Source organism: Camelus ferus, chromosome 8 (assembly GCF_009834535.1).
Source record: "Camelus ferus isolate YT-003-E chromosome 8, BCGSAC_Cfer_1.0, whole genome shotgun sequence".
Lineage (NCBI taxonomy): Eukaryota > Metazoa > Chordata > Mammalia > Artiodactyla > Camelidae > Camelus > Camelus ferus.
The window spans coordinates 54,493,665-54,508,264 of NC_045703.1; the positions used below are offsets into that span (position 1 = coordinate 54,493,665).

The 14,600-nt window shown below is 40.4% G+C and overlaps 1 long non-coding RNA gene across 2 annotated transcripts; it reads right to left on the minus strand.

Annotated features, from left to right (window-relative positions):
- Positions 1–10,054: 10,054 nt before the first annotated feature.
- On the minus strand, positions 10,055–13,928 carry LOC116665534. 2 transcript variants are annotated; one of them, XR_004322200.1, is made up of 3 exons: positions 13,161–13,928; positions 12,019–12,188; positions 10,055–10,932 (listed from the first exon to the last, which is right to left on the minus strand). It is a non-coding gene; the product is annotated as an uncharacterized LOC116665534 (long non-coding RNA). The 2 variants fall into 2 exon arrangements; XR_004322201.1 differs by having other exon boundaries at positions 12,019–12,221.
- Between the last annotated feature and the right edge of the window lie 672 nt (positions 13,929–14,600).

Sequence of the window (14,600 nt, forward strand, 5' to 3'; positions counted from 1 at the left end):
AAGCACTTCTAGCATCAGGTGGGGAATAAATAAATGAATAAAACCCTAAATAACTAACAAATCGAGGTGCTATTTAAGCCCAGAAAAATATTGAATATCATCAAAGCTTTCAAACCCTAAGCACATCTATTAACATTTATTATGTTTACAGAAGTTCAATTTAACACAATATGAAGTTTTATATTAATATGTAATATGGCAAGCTAAGTCATCAGAACCAATCTCCCACTGAAAAACATCTAAAAAATGCCTGAAAGTGTATTTTTAAAAATTTCTAAAAAGCACTGAAAAGGTAGCAAGATAGTAAGTGGGAGCAGAAACCCAGAGGTAGGAACGCTAATGCCACTTTTGCCCTGAAAATATGTGCTGATCTCTGAGAACCTGAGCTCTGATTTTGATGATTCTGTAGTGGGTAGAGGTCAGAAGTCAAAGCCCAAAGCCAGTCTGGGATGGAGAGTCTAAGAGGAGCCCCTCTCTACACAAGGGCTACAGTCTCGGAGTCAGGGTGAACCAGAGGTGACAAGGCCCACCCCCTCCACCTTCCCTACTTCCATCCCCAGGACTGCTCTCGATTGGCTGCACAGAGTCCCATCACCCAAGTGGTCCCTGAAGCGCAAGCCAGGAAGCTACAGTTTCAGAGCCAGAAAATGCAACAGTTCAAAGTTTTCCTCTAGCTGGATGCTACAGCCAGATTGTCTGGCTTTAAACACTGACTCATCGCTTGACCTTGGGCCAGCCACTTAAGCCGTCTGTGCCATTATTTTCTCAAAAATATATTGGGATGATAATAATGCCTCGCAGGGTTGACATAAGGATTAAATAAATCAAAGCACTTAGGGCTGTGTCTGGCACATAGTAAGCGATTTATAAGCATAAATAAATTTTAAAATTTATTTGAGAGGGTATGGGAGGGAGGGTATGTGATGGAAAGGGGCAGGCAGGGTCTTTGATGGCGGGAGAGGGAGGGTGGCTAGCAGTATTCTTGACCACAGTGAGGAGGAAGTTTGTTTAATAGCATTTGTTAAATGGCATGCCTACATGTTATGCACATTTCTGTATGTAGTTGTTTCTCATTTTTAGAGTGGAGTAAACCCTGTAGAAGTGGCTCTCAAGCATTTTGGGCTAAATTGCTCTTTATACTCTCAAAAATTGTTAAGCTTTGCAAATAACATTTCCTTATGGGTGGTATTTGTCTATATTTACAATCTGAAGAGTAAAAACTGAGAATTTTAAAATATTTATTTATTAATTCATTTAAAAAATAACAGTCAGCCCACTGTGTAGTAACATAAATAATGTAGTTTGATTAGTTTGCCATATTTTCCAAAATAAAAAATATTAAGAGAGGCATTAAATATTTTTAGCAAATCACTTTTATATCTGGCTTAATGAAAGCCAGCAAGCCTCTCATATCTTCAGCATTCAATGTGTTGAGATATGTTGTTTGGTTAGAGCATATGAAGAAAATCCAGCCTTATACAAATATGCCTTTGAAAACAGGAGATATATTTTAATGATCTTTTCAGATAATTGTGAATATTCTTCTTTGATTTAACACCCCAAATTGATATGTGGCACTTTCTTGAAGATTGGTTGCAATATAGAATCAGAAATCATATCAGTGAAATTTATCCTTCAGTACTTTAATATCCACGAATCTAACTTTCACTTTAAATGGGTCTTTTATCCATGAAAAGTCATATTGGATCCCTAAGTTAGTGAGGCATAGCTTCCAAATGTTGAAATATTTATCAATCAATATTTAGATAGTTACATTCATTAACAACACCACTGATTTCAACGGAAACTTTTTAAGTATTGAAAAACTGTCATGCTAAAAGTGGCAGACACAAGTTTTCCAAAATTCTAATTTTGCTTGAGAGCTTCCATTTTATAATTAGCAACCAAAAGTGTTAATTATTTTCCTTGAACTGACTGATTTTATTAATTTTCAAGAAAATGTCTACCAAATACCCAAATCTGAATAACCATAGCCAGTCTGTTCATTGTTCTTTCAAGGAAAAAAAATGGCATTCCTTGAAAAAAGTGGCTAGTCGCACCTGCAACTGAAACCATCTCACGAACGCTTTCTGTACCTTGGTATCCTGCAGAATTATGCTAAATACATTGCCCATTTTATCATATTAACTATTAAAAAGACATGTACTCAAGGATCAGCATTTAATAATATTTTTTTGCCACTTTGTCTAAAACATTCTTAAATAAAAATGACTTTCCCTTTTTTCTTTTCTTACTGCACATAAGTGGTTTTGGGGATAAGGAAGACAGCTTTGGTTTTTCACCTGAGGGTCTTGATTCCAGCCAGATAGAATAAATAAATAAATACATGCATTAATTAATTATTTAATTAATTAAAAAGATTTTTATTTAATTTCAAGAAGTTTAAAATCATCTATAAACAGATTGAACCCCTTCCCTCACCCCCCCCCACACACCCACAGACATGATTTTATTAAAAAAGGAGCTTTCCACTGAAAAAGATTAGGTAACACGTGACGGATGGTGTGAGATCGAACATAAAACCTGAATTACTCATGCGGAGTTCGCATTGATGGGGTTATGAGGAGCTGCATGTACTGGAGCCTGGATTGGGGAGCAGGGGTTGGTTTACTTGGTGAGATAATTGTCATTGAATGGAGTGCATTTTACATGCACTTACTGTGGGAAGAAAAAAGTCTAGGAAAATTATTTTTAGCCAGTCACCGTTTTATCCATTGTAAAAAAAAAAAAAAAAAAAGAGAGAGAGAGAGATTGAATATTAAATAAGACCATGAACTTTGGAATCCTATTTCTGTGTAACAGATCATCACAAATTCAGAGGCTTAAGACAACACAACACTCATTTACTGGTTCACAGTTCTGTAGGCCACAAGTCCTGGCACACTGTCACTGTTACACCAAACTCTGGGTTTGTTACCTAGGGTTGCCATCACAAAATACCACAAAGTAGGTATCTGCCTCCAGCCCCGTTCAGGTGGTTGGCCAAACTCAGATCTTTACAGTTGTAGGACTGAGGTCCCCCTTTCTTTGCTCGATGGCTTTTGGGGGGTCACTCTCAGTAATTAGAGGCCACCCACATTCCTTGTCAGCAGTAGAGAAACTCCTTGGCATCAGATCTCTTTCAAATATCTTCAAATTCCTCTAACCAGGAAGATTCCCCCTCCCTCTTAAGTGTCCCCCTTGCCCTGGGACCTCTGCTTCTTGTTTCGGGCCTTCGTGGCTGACAGTAGTTGGTTCTTACTTTGCTGATTGACTAAAAGGAGAGAACTGAAGCTCTCAGTCCTTCTCAGGTGAAGAAAGCATGACCCAGGTCTCAGCCCCTGGTGCCAAGAGTGACTTCTGGCTTAGTGAGAGAGTTTGTCATATAGAAAGATACACGCAGTAACATTCCTCGGTAACACAGTTAATCCTTTAATACTCCCCCTGGCAACTGATGCTTGGAACAGTAATTTTAATCACTTTACACCCAATATTGCGTGGGCTGCATTTGTCTTTCTTAAAAGCTAAAATTACAATAGAAATTAATTTAAAGTGTAGGAGAAGGCAGCATACGTATGCCTAGGGTGTAGCGTCTTTTCTTTTAGCCTTTGTGGGGTTTTTGTCTCAATAGTTCTGAATCTCTTTCATCCCATGATTTATAACTAAGGCTTTAATCTTGCTGGCTCTTTCTTAGGGAAAAAAAGTCTATTCTGTGCATCTACATGTGAGGCAAAGGAATTCATGTGAAGAGTGACACAGACCCAGCCATTCTGAGACAGGAGAGGGAGCAAGGCTGGAAGCAGGATGGGAGTAATGGGAACTGGAGGGCATTAGCTTTCACACACACACACACACACACCCCACGGTGACAGCATCCTCTTGAGAAGTTTCTTTTCATTCATTTTCTTCTCTTATTTTTGAATTTTTCTTGCCAGTTTCTCAAATGGCCTGCCTGGGTTTTTTGTTTGTTTGTTTTTTAATGTATGCATTGTTTTCCAACTTAACCTCAGTACCAATACCCAGTGGGCTGCAGGAAGCAACCAGAGTCTGAGATGGCAGAGTTGGGGACTGGAAGGAAGACTGATCTGAGCCGTGGTGTGGGCTGGCACTTCCCAGAGGATCAGGAGAAGAGAACCAAGAAGGAACGTCTCAGCTTCATGCAAGTTTCTTGCATGAAAAGACTATTTCCCTTATATTTTAAATCCTCAAAACCTAGCAGTGTTACCTCAAAGAGAATTCAATAAATGTTGCGGGCTAATGTGATGTTTTGCTAGTTCCATGGTCGATGTCTTGGTGCTAATGGTGTTGATAGACACGACGATGATTACGGTAAAGAAGCCAAAGTCAGAGAAAGGAAAAGAGAAGATCCTGCCCCACGCGAGGGTCTACTGAGCTGTGGCCATGAGTCGGGAGATTTGGAGTAAAATATTTCATTTTGTGGGTAAAAGATGAAAGACAGGAATTATCCTATGCCCCTGTAAATGGGTCAAAAGGTGAGCAACATTTAATTAAACCAAGGAGGGGAGTTGGTTTAATTAATGCCTGCTATGTATCAAATGATTCTCAAGCACAACCACATTTAATCCACCAAATTACTCCGTGGTCTAGGTATTCAACACCAACTTTTCACTTGCGACTGAGTTCCAGGGTTGCTGGACTTCCGTGGGCTCATTCAATAAATGCAGCCTGGTTTTTTTGTTTGTTTGTTTGTTTGTTTGTTTTGTCTCTGAAGAGCTCATTCTGCTGTTTCACAGTTGCTGAAACTTGTCCCAATGAAACACAACTGACAGTTCATTCTGGTGGAGGGTGAGTCCACGCAGTATTTATTTAAGGGAGAAATTCAGGTTCCTTTCAAAGAGCAGCATCATCCTCAGCCAGTTGTTTGCATAGACATCTTCACTGCCATCCAGAAATCTGTGCACATACTTCCTCGGTGCTTTCCTGCCCTTAGCTAATGCTGTCCTTCCTTGCCAAGAAGAGCAGGACAGCCTGCAGCAATGACGAGTCAGACACAGCTCTTCGTTTCTCTGCTCACAGGCCGGGGAGAAGTCACTGGACCACGAGCTGGAGGGCCATCTGGCCTCTGGGAAATGCTGCTATGTAACCAAACCAGAAAGATGGTTGTCTGTCTTTTTCTAGACACTCAGATAAGGAGACGCCACTGATCCCCTTGGAGATTCATTCTGGTCATTCAGGAAGCTTTCCTCCCAAATAGCACCAGCAGTAAAAACAAAGAATAATGATTAACCTTAACGTAGGGTCTCCAGATGGTCAACTGGCTTTTCATCTCAACTAAAGGGAAATGTCAGAGACAAAATTCAAGAGCTGGAAAATGGAAGAGGTATCGCCTGTGGGTGCTTCAGCTTAGCATTTTGATGGCTTTAGAGAAAAATCTCTAGCAGGGAAAATAGGTCTTTTCTTGGAAGATGGCCTGCACACAAAATTTTTTCACTTACAGGATGTTGATGCTGCCCCCTGGTCCCTTGAGCACATGTATGGCAAATGCGGCTCATTACACAAGAATAAGGCAAATGAAATTGCTTCCAATATTTTTTGGATGAATACTGTGGGAGGCCACTGGGAAGCAGAAGCCAGCTTTCACACATATTTAATTTTCAAAAAAAAAAAAACATTTAAATAGTATTAAGCTTTTCCACACATCCATATTGGCTTAAAATTCAGAATGTGATGATTCAAGCACTTTTTTAAAGTTAACAATTCTAAATACATGTTTATTAAAGGAAATATATTTAGAATTGACCTTTTGCATTTTTCTAACTCTCTTGGGTTTTAATAGCAGAAAAGTATTTAATGGACAGAACCTTTGCCCAGTAGTTAGGAGACCTGAGATTTCAATACTGGCCATGGAATTAACCAAATCACATTTATCCCTATATTCCCCTTGACTTACCAGCACTGACACCTAATCTTGAGCCATTCTGATTCCTTGAGGACTCTTGGATATACTAGTTGTGGTTTTCTTATTTTGTTAAAAGTCTTTGGAGGTAATAGCTGAGGCCTTGGAGTCAAAAAGAGCCAAAGTCAGATGACTGACTGACTGTACCAGTTTGAGCAAGCAATTTTAACTTCCTGAGCTTCAGTCTTCTCTTCTGTTAAATAGGAATAATAATCAGTACTTCTGAAGATTGTCATGAGGAATTTATTCACTAATATATGTAACATAGTAGATGTTCAGTAAAGGGTAATTAATTTTTCTTACTGTTATTATTCTTTCCCTCTTTTAATTAATTTCTTCTGCCAGAAAATAATGTCTCCTGCTTCTTATATTTTCATCCATTGAAATTGAAACCCAGGGATAGACCCCTGTTTCCTCTGCCTCTTGTTTGTAGAAAAGCTTTAGCCTCCTAGGCCTTCTCTGACTTCCAAAGAGCAAATTTAATCAGAGAAGTGAGAAAATGCAGGAACAAAAGAAAGCAGTCAAGCAAGACAAAATTTATTGTGTTTAATAGTTTAGCTTAATAATTTAGTTAATAAAGTCAAGGACACTTAATTCCTCCTTGAGGACTATCGATAATATTCTAAGCCATATCACTGAGTTATTTTGCAGATACTGAAACCCCACCAGATGGAGGAAGTTGACACAAGCATGTCGACCCCAGACTGGTTGGGATCAGAAGGTTGGTGACGTTGACTCCCAAAATACCACCCTGTTACCTCACCACCACCAGAACAGATGAATATCCACAAGCTGATCAGGCATCCTGCAAACCTTACCCTTAATGCTGCTTTAAAAACCCTTCCTTGAAAGCCATTGGGGAGTTTGGATTATTTTGAGCAAGAGCTGCACATTCTCCTTGCTTGGCACCCTGCAATAAACGCTGTACTTTTGCTCACCACAACCTGGCTGTGTCAGAAGATTAGCTTTGTTGTGCATCAGGTGGGCAGCCCAAGTTTGGTTAGGTAACAACATTTCACCTGTTAGCCAATGTCCTTTCTCATTTATGTGTTCTCCACGGTGCCTTCTCCAATCCCTGCAGCCAGAAGTGAATCTCCATAATCACCAATCTTATGCCACTTCTTTTATGTATCTCATGTAGGCCTTGACACTTCCTGCCGTGCATTGTAGTTTTGTTTTGTTTGTTTTGTTTTGTTTTTTGCCCAAACCTGATCATTCTAGTTAAAATGATCTGCCTCTGAAGGACTGGAAGCCAAATGTTTCTTCCTTAAAATACTTTTCGAATGTGTATTAAATGAATATGCATACCCTCTAGAATAGCGTCATTTACTTTATACATTAATTTGTTGAATCCAAGCAAATTTTTGTTTTAGTAATTTTTTCAATTTTATCATTTAGATATTTCAATTTAGTAAATGTTTTTGTCTTGAAGTTACTAGATAGTAGCTGAAGTCAGAATGAAAAAAATCTTTTGCTGAAAAGTCATTCTTTTGCTCTGACAGGACACTGCAGTTATCAATCTTTGAATCCCTGTAAGTAGACATACTTCCTTCCAGGGCTAGGTGGTGATGCTTCCAAATACAGCCTGTAACCTCCAGCAAGCCACTTCACCTTCTTCTGCTTCAGTTTTCTCATTTGTAAATTGCAGAGGAGTATAAGATCAGATGATCCTTTAAGAGACTATCCTTCTCTAAAAACTTCTAGTTTGCCATTTTTAACATGAAAACATTGCACTTGGTGACCTTGACCTTGACATTTCCTTTCTGTGATGTGATTCTTTGTTACCTTCTCTTTCTAGACTACAGAGCGTCCCCATAAGAATAACCAAGTTAATTTTTTAGGCATTGCATCTAGTATTCAAAATTTTCCCAGCCACTTCTGAGAGTTCCCCTAGGGTTTCTCATATGTATTCATCAATAAGTTTCTCTCTACTCCCTAAGGAGTCCATCACAGTTTTGTTTTGTTTTTTTTTAATTCTAGCTACATCTTCAGTTGCTCCTGCTTCTCATTAAGCTACCTGTGCTGTTGTGCTGTTGTTGAAACCGGATTTTTGCGTAGGCTTTCTCATCTTTTAAATTGACTATATTATATCATCTTTAAAATTAACTACATCTCCTCCAATATTTTCATGCAAAACTGGGAGTGACTGAATCCTAGGATAAACATATTTTAGACCACCAAGAGAGACTCCCATTCTATAATAATAAGATAATTTAGATGTACTGTAAGGTGTTTGATTCTTTAAAATAATGTTAATATAGAGCTTATCAAAAGTAATGCTTGTCAGGAATCCTCAAATACAACCAGGATTGAAATGAACTGTTCAGTCATTGCAGTTTGGATGATCCAAATTATTTTGTGAATTACCAGCACTTAGTGTAATTATTGAAAGAATCACACCAGATTGCCTAGCTGGGATACTGTATTAACAGTAGCTTGGAGATGCTCTGCCAGTACAGACACAAACTTGAAATCTGGAAAGAGACTGATGTGCAGAGGCAGAGTTTCTGTTTTGCTTCATTGATTCATGCAAAACAAGAGTTTGAGGTAGACCATTTGTCCAACTGCATACTCCACATTGAGAAAAATTTGGATGAAGGTGAAAGATTAAAACCTTAAGCAAGCTCACTAGAGAGTGGAGCATCTGTAGAAAGGAACAAAGTTACTAAAAACTACTTTGGCTTTGGTGGAACTCCACTTTAGGGAAATTTTCTTTGGATTGTCTCTTTTTCTTGCAATAGGAAAATGGTGGTGTCAGCCACTTGGGAGAAAGTACCTTCCCAGCTGCTGAATGATGAGACCTTGTGAATGAAGCTTCAAGGAGAGGTTAAGGGTGGGGAGACTGTCAACAACTTCCCTCCCCAACTTCTCTTCTGGATAACAGATTCTTCATAGATAATGAACAAATTATTTCCTCAACAGGAAGCTACATGAAATTTAGGGCCAAGACCTTGGCTTGTAATAGAGTGTTAATTTTCCCAGAGGGTCCCATCAGCTTGCTTCCCTGAGAAACTGTGGAGATAGTGGGCAGACAGTGGAGGATTCAGGGTTTTAGGATCCTAGCCCTCTCTCTCTCATTAAAGATCCTACTAACACCTACTACGTGCCTGGCACTGAGCTCAGCACTAGGAAGATGGGGATCTATCCAGGCACAGTCATTGCTTGGAGTTATCACTTGGCTGAAATTCCCAAAGGCTGGACTCCATTCAGGACCCTCACATCCAAGCTTCTTGGAGGGCTCAACTGCAGTAAAAGGTGGGAGATCACCACCTTCTGGAATGTGACTCCTACCCTGTGAGCCAAAGTAGGAATCCTCCTGCTACACAGAAAACCACAGCACCTTACTTTGATGTGCTTGCTGATTTGCTAGGAGATAGAGATTTCAGTCAACTGAAGAACATCCCTAGATTGCAAAAGAGGGCTTTTTTCTTTAGGGAACTATTTTACTTTGAGGTGTTTTCCTTATAAAACTGGATCTCTGTCTTCTCTTTGCCCACTATTCTCCCATGACTTTATCAGCTCCTTGATATTCTGGCTATCAGAGCCCTGTATATTTATATTCTTGCTTCAAGACAGCCGGTGCAACGAGCAAGTCAAGTTGTTAAGCTGTAAGAGAGACGTAAGAGAACATACAGGGACATTATTATAAGAAAGATGAAGCGTTGAGTGATGGTCAGCATTTCTGAGAAATTCCAGGGAGGAAACATTTGGCACCAAGGTGGAAAAAATGACCAGGAGGGAGAGGGTATTTCTATCCCTCACCTAACCTCTCACACCAGCCTCTTCCTATGAGCAGTTCTTGCTGTGCCCATCTTCCCGCTGGAGGGGAAAACATTGAATTAGGTAAAACAGCCGTTCTTTGAGCATCCAAGGTTGTAGAAGTGCTAATAAATGCTGTCCTTGTTACTTTGCATCATCTCCCCCAGGGACTTGTCATTTGTACACTGAGACATTCTGACAGCCATTTGGCACTTGCATTTTGTCATGTTGTAATGGAGTACGTTTCCACTGCATTCAATATTTTTTCACTCCAATTACATGCCATGAATTAAACCCTTGCTATGGTGAAATTTGTCTGAAGCCCTCCCCGGAGCCAAGAGCCGCTGGAGAACCCAGCTCTGATAAGTGCCAGTGGGTCTGTACAGTGCCTTCCTCTCGATTTGAAGAGCAGCTAATTTGATTTGTTCTTTTATTTGAGAGTGAACCAGATCATTTGCATTGTAAATAAAACCATTTCTTGTCTTTATTTCCATCATTTTTGATTGCTTTTGGCTGCTTAACTTGGATAATTTAATCATGGACCATATGAAAGAGAGCAGAGAAGGATTTTAAAGAATTTTAGGAGTGAGCTCAAAGCAAATCTGTGACAGTAACAGATGAGTAAAGCATCTCTGACTTCAGACTTTGTGAGCACTCTACAGCACCTGAGTTACCATTTCTGCTTCTGGTCAGAGGGAAACTGGAAGAGTGGCCTCACAAAATCTATCCCCTGTGTTAAACCCAGGCTTAGGTCCTACACATGGGTAAGCATTTCACTGATATCTGGTGTTGGAAGTGGTGGAAGAAAGAGCCACGATGTGAGGGCTATCTCTGCTCCCCTCAGCCAGGAACCCAAGTGAAAGCAGGGAGCACCGAGTGGGACTTGTTTTCTGCAATGATCATTATGGGATAGACAGCAGAGGAAACCGCTCTTGGCAGTCATTGCCTTTTTGCTACAACTTAACAGTTTTGAGAAGGCAGCCATTCTCTTGATCACAAAAAAGGAAATGAACTTAAAATAGCCACAAAAATCACTGTAAGCCTGAATTACTTCTGTTCTACTGACTCATCATTGATTTGGTATTTCCAGGAATTACAGTCACTTCTCCAGCGGCTGGTCCTTGAAGATGAAGCCGTCTCAATTCTCAGGAAGGTCTCAGAGATGTTTTTTGCAAAGTTTCCAGAAAAGATTTTCATTCCTTCTTCGTTTCATGTCTTGGTGATGACTGTGAGCAGCAGGTGCTGGATCCTAAGTCCTATTCAAAACAGTGCAGAGAGCCTTATTCTACTTATGGATAATGTGAAAAATCTCAAAGACAGCTAGCCTGTTCTCGGAAGATACAGTCTAACTCACCTTCTGGTGACTTTTCCAAAAGGCTGGACTGTGCCCACTCCTTGGAGATTCTTTCTGGGAAGGGCAGTGTCCCCAGGCAGAGCTGACCTCTGGACAGGCCTGAGGGTCACCCCCTGTGAACTCACCAGGGGATCCCTAGGTCTAACCCTGACAACTTATGGCCAGCTAAACCCATCCTGCTCACCTCCCTTACCCCTTGTGTTCTGATCATCTCACCTTTTTCAATATTTTATCTTCGTCTTGCTCTGAGCTGCCTCTTTTCTCATCCAGATTTCTACAATGTCCTTCTCTTCCTAACATTTCTTCAGTGCTCCCTGGAATTCCATGTCAGTGGGCCAGTTCTCTTAATTCCATGATTATTCCTTTGAACTTCTAGCCTTTACTGAATACTGGCACTTCTCTGAGGACTGCCTACACCCAGAGAGCTTCTCCAAGTAGAGCCTTCCCAATCCTGTGTCCCATGTGCTACAAGCTTGGGACGATGGATCAGCAAGTTCCGCATTTCCCACTGTTTCTGCAGATTATTGTTCTCTTCCCTCATGCAGAGAGCTCCCTCCTCCTCTGAGGCTCACACCAAACATCCGTAAAACCCTGAACACCACTCCCGCTTTAGATGCCAGTGCCTGCTGAGATCACTGTCGCATGTATTATCTCACTGTGAGTATGTTGACTGTTGCATAAATTCGGGGTTCTATCTTTTGTTTAGAAATAAAATTCTTAACCCTTCTGTCCAGCCACAATATTTGGGTGATCTCTCTACATACACACATCCCTTGCTTTGCCATCTCTCTCTGTGTTTACCTCTCTGTTGAGCCCCCTTCTTCCCACAAGCCCGTCTAGTCTACCTCTTTGCAATTCATTAAGTTTCTGCTCAAGTCTTATCTTTCTCATGAAGTGTCCTTAGGCATGCCAGCCCAAAGTGGTTTCTCATCCTGCATATCCATAGTATCTATTGTCTCTGCTGGGTGATCAAAAATAAAACACGTACCATTGTGGCAGTCTCTGATGCTGTGAAACTCCCCGTTGAATTCCCTGCCCTTTCTATTATCTTGCAGATACTGTTTGGCACCAAGCAAGAGGCTCGCATTGTGTTAGTCCATCCTGTTCATCACCACAGGGGGTACACGCGTGAACCCTACAAGAGGCTGGCAAATGGAACTAAACAACAGATTTATAATCACCATCACATATCTGATGGTTAGAAACAGAAAAAAAAAAAAAGAAAACTGACATCAGAACTCTTTCCAAATAGTAATTTAATCACTTCATTGGCACACTTACAAATTTGTTTCATAATTTCAAAATAGACTGCAAATTCATTTTTTAATTGTACTTATAGAGACAAAACCTGCCGAGAATCATAAAGTTTGAGATGTGAAGGACTTCTGCTTCCTACATCCCTCATCTTACAAGAAGGTATTAATGTACGTTATTTTATCAGTCAGTATAACTTTAAGCCAAAAGTTTATGTTTCACGTTTTGTGTGAGGGTCAGTGGAAGAATTTTATTCATTGTAGGTCTATAGGAATGTGGGGTTAATTGAGTCTGCTTCTCAGTACAGATTTCTCGCTGTGGCCGGGGCAAAGAAGTCAGAGCTCTGGAGGGGATCTCCCTAGTGACTCCAAGTTCTGGCCCAGAAATGACATCGGTTGTTTTCCGCTGCAGAAGACAGAGTCACCAGCCAGAACCAAGCCATGACCTACTCTGTCACAAGGGGCCTGAAAGTTCAGTCTTCCATGGCCTAGGAGGTGATGAAATTAGCGAGCAGCACTAATAACTACCATAACTATAGCTAATGTTAGGCCACTAGTGTAATATTTATGTTGATATTATAATATGAGAGTAATTGGAAGGCATTATAATGGGCATGCATTTGGGAGCCAGAACAGCCTAGATTCAAAACTATTCTCCCACTAATTAGCCAAGCCTTCTGTGGCCTGGGGCAACATACTTGACCTCTCTGAACCTCAGTTTTATTAACTGTGAAATGATATTTAACATGGCTGCCTTGAGGATTGAATGAGAGAAATTCTTTTTTTTAATCTAGAACAACTTCTAGCAAATAATAGTTACTTTATATATTTATATTTGTTTCATCTTTTCCCCCTTCTCTACTAATGCTTTACTCACCTTCTTTTAACTTCCTTTTGTCCTTCCTCACTTCCCTTGTGGCTGTGGATTTGTTCTTGCTCTGGGTCTGAAATGTTCAGCCCGTTCCCCTCACCTGTAGGTGAGCACGTTCACTTCAGTGCAGTAACAGTTCTGGGCTCTCATCAGCACTTGTGCCGTATTTATAGACATCCAGGGCTGCACCGTGGTAGGTAGTTTCCTCTTTTTGATCTGCTCCAGCTGTTGGGTCAGTCCCTTTGAACAATTTGTGAATCACTCCTCACCCCATCTTCTCTTGAATTCTGTTGATTTTTCCAGACCATATTGTCTCTCACCACATAAATCCTAAGTCAGGGATAAGAACAACACTTTAAAACTTCATTATCACTCACAGAGTCAAGCATTTTACTTTCTGTTTCCACACAGTATCAGATGCAAAGCAGTTGTTTCATGACATCCATGCTGTATTAGTTTTCTAGGGCTGCCTGCACAATGGACCACCAACTAGCTGCCTGAAACAACTGAAATGTATTGTCTCACATGCCTGCAAGCTGGAAGTCCAAGCTGAAGGAGCTAGCAGGGGTGATGCCTTCCGAGAGCTGTGAGAGGATCAGTTCCATGCCTCTCACCGTGCTTTCCTGGTGGTTTGCTGGCAATGGTTTGCATTCCTGGGCTTGTAGAAGCATCTCCCTGGCCTCTGCCATCATCTGCATACAACATTCTCCTTGTGTATGTGCCTCTGTGTCCAAAGTTCCCCGTTTTATAAGGACACTAGTCACGTTGGATTAGGACCCCCCCCCCATGATGTCATCTTAACTAATTACACCTGCAGTGGCACTATCTCTAAATACCTTCACGTTTGTGGAAACAGGGGGATTAAGACTTCAACGTGTAAATTTTGAGGGGATGCAATTTAACACAAAGCATATGGGTTACTGTGATCAAGGTGAATATTTAATGATTTTACAGAGGGAACAGCATGACGTCAATATTTCTGCTATGTCCAAGTTATAATTTTCAAAATGACGAAAACTTGGTACTGATAGGGAGTGAATATTTATCAAAGATTAATTTACTTAATTCATGAGAGAACTAGCAGAATGGTGAAACTTATTCCAAGAGCACTTTGAGGAACAGAAGTTTGTATATTCCTCAGCAAAGATAAGCCAAAATAAGTTTGCCAAATTAAAGACAAAACTGGAAAATGGTCTACAGACAGTCAACTCACAACCTTTGAAATCATCTCTTTCTACCAGACATAAATTGTTTACATCTCTACTGGACAAAAGTCAGAAACTGACATGTAACTTCACAGAGTATGTGCTCTACTCAGTAGCATACAGCTGGTCAAAGCTGCATGCTCACATACTTAAATATTAATTTGGGTGGAGAAATATGCTACGGAAATGACCCTTAGCCATCTTTTTTCCCTTATTTCCATGTTTTGGGTGTGTTTTCTTA